This window comes from Echinops telfairi, unplaced genomic scaffold (genome assembly GCF_000313985.2).
Source record: "Echinops telfairi isolate 266 unplaced genomic scaffold, ASM31398v2 ScPeMD7_1000;HRSCAF=1461, whole genome shotgun sequence".
In the NCBI taxonomy this organism is placed as follows: domain Eukaryota; kingdom Metazoa; phylum Chordata; class Mammalia; order Afrosoricida; family Tenrecidae; genus Echinops; species Echinops telfairi.
In genome coordinates this window covers 1-2,370 of record NW_022104898.1, presented here as the reverse complement: position 1 = coordinate 2,370, position 2,370 = coordinate 1, and the positions used below count along the sequence as shown (strand labels likewise).

At 59.4% G+C, this 2,370-nt stretch overlaps 1 long non-coding RNA gene across 1 annotated transcript; it reads left to right on the top strand.

Annotated features, from left to right (window-relative positions):
* Window positions 1-444: 444 nt before the first annotated feature.
* Window positions 445-2,370, top strand: LOC123522034. The gene is made up of 3 exons (XR_006680344.1): window positions 445-516; window positions 2,019-2,237; window positions 2,317-2,370. It is a non-coding gene; the product is annotated as an uncharacterized LOC123522034 (long non-coding RNA).

Below are 2,370 nucleotides of genomic sequence, written 5' to 3'. Positions count from 1 at the left end.
GGAGGGTCCGCGAAGGTAACTCTTTTCTGGAGTAGAAAGCCCCGCTCTCCAAAGAGCGGCTGGCGTTTTCCCGCGGGGTGCACACGCGTTCCCGTCTGGGAGTCCCTGCCCGGCGCAGTCGCGCCGATCTGGAAACCGCGAGCTGGCGCGTAGGGGAGGGCGGGAGCGAACAGCAGCGCGGGGGGTACGCTCGCGTGCACGCCGGCGGCCGCGTTCAGGGCCGTTCGCGGCGGGAGCCGTCCACGGGGAATGCGCCCCGAGGGCCGGAGGCGCGCGTTCACCTCGGGGCTGACTTGGCTGTAGCTTGGCAGTTTCGGCGGCTGCGGAAGCTCATTGGTCGCCGCTGGCGGCGGTGGGAGGCGGGAAGGCGGCGCCGAGCGCTCATTGGCCCGCTCGAAAAGGGGCAGGAAAAGCTCTCCAGCCGAGTCCCCGTGCGCTGCGCTCGCTCGGGCTCCGCCGCTCGTTGCTGCTCTGCCGTGGTCCTTGCTGCTTGTTTCCGAACTGCTGGAGGATAGGGTAAAGCGAGGTCGGCGACGGGAGTGTGGCCGGTTCTCCAGGCGTCCTCTCCCCCCCCTTCCGCCCTCGCGCTCCCAGGGCGAATGAGCCCTTTCCCCGGCTTCATCTCAGCTCCGCGGAGCCGCCGCCTTTGCGCTCCTGAGGCTCCCCGCGCTTCCCCCGCGGGACCTTCTGTGGGGGGTTTCTTACCCCTCCTCTGCCCACCCCGCGGACCCCTCCCCGTGTTTCTGAGGAGGGAACAGCGGGGAATGACTGGGCTTGTTGGGGGAGGGGGGAAGGTGCTCTCCCGCCTAGGGTCTGGGGGGAGGGGGCGGGGCGGAGGCATAATTGTGGAAGTGCAGCAGGGAGCTTGGGCTGTTGTGGAGAGGCTCTGGGGGAAACGCACAGGTTGGCAGGAAAAGAGACAGGGCATATTAGCACGAGGGAACAATTAGGGCTACATCAGTGCCCTGCACATGATAGGACTATTCAGCAAGCGTCTGGTGGAGGGAATAATCCAGGGAATGAATGAAGGGGTGAATGAAAATCATGACTGCCAGAGGGCATGGGGTCCCAGGAGAATAACACGACGCAACGAAGGACAAGGGGCCCGTTGGCTTAACGAGGCTGCAAGAAAATAATTAAGACTCAAAGAACCCGGTGGGGCAGCCGCACAAGCCTTGGGATGAGAACCACAAGGTTGGCAGCGGTTCACATACACCAGCTGCACCCAGGGAGGGGGGAGGGGAAAAAAGACAGCCCCAAGGCCACGGACCACAGCGGTGTAGGGAAACCCTGTATCAGGTGGGCCCCTAGAAAATGAATTCAGAAGGGAACGTGAAGGGAAATTTGAACGTGGGGCATACAAAAGCAGAAACAAACAGCCCCCTGCCTCCAAGGGGATTCAGACCCTTAGCCGCCCCAGAGAGGTTCCCTGAAGCCACGGGTTAGCAGTCCGAAGCTTACCTGGCAGCGCCACCAGGGGCCCTTAGTCACAGAAGTGAGTGTCAAAACCCCTGACCAAACCCACTGCCGACCAGTCAATTCCAACTCATAGTGAGGGAGTGTGGGATCCTGTAGAAGCAGGGCATAGATGCAGAAGTTTAGGAGCACGATTGTTGACAGAGATGCCAGGACTAGCAATAGGGTTTAGCAGGGTGCAGGATGATTCAGGAGAAGGGATGCATAGTAATCACCGAAGGGGCCATTAGAGTGCATGTGTGTTGGAAATGGGATGTGTGTGAACTGACAGTAAGCTACAGATGATACTTCCACATTGAAGCCAGGCGGGTCCTTGTCAAAAGTTTCTCGGAAGGAGACTGCCTGGGTAGGGTTTCCCAGGAAGGAGGCTACCTGAAGGAGGAGGTGAGGGTGAGTGTTGGAGAAAGCTACAGGGGGAGAACGGAAGGTGAAATATCAGCCCAGTGGTGAACCTGAGGAAGAAAAAGTATCCAGCCCCCATCAGAGGGATAAGGCAGGGGCTTGCCTCACGTGGTCATTCTCACTTTTGTTCCTGGTCCTAGAATCATGAAATTCAATCAATTGCCTAGTGTGCTTGGACGCCCCTCTAAGTCCACCACAGAAATAGAGGGCAGCCACTCAAAGGGGACTGAGCTTGCCCCCAGAAGACCCAGAAACCCGGGTGCCTCCTGCCACAGGGACTGCGTCCCTACCCAATTAAGCAAGCACACGTGCTGCCGCCCGCTGGAGCCCTGCAAGTGTCACCAGTGTGCCCTCATCTCGTGAGTATGAGGTCTGAAAAGGGATGGAGGCTAGCCTCCTCTAAGTCTGAATCACCTGAGTCCTGCTATGCCCATGTAGGGATTACCAAAGAACTTTGCCTGCTGAGAGGGTCTTCACGAAGGAGAAGGAGCG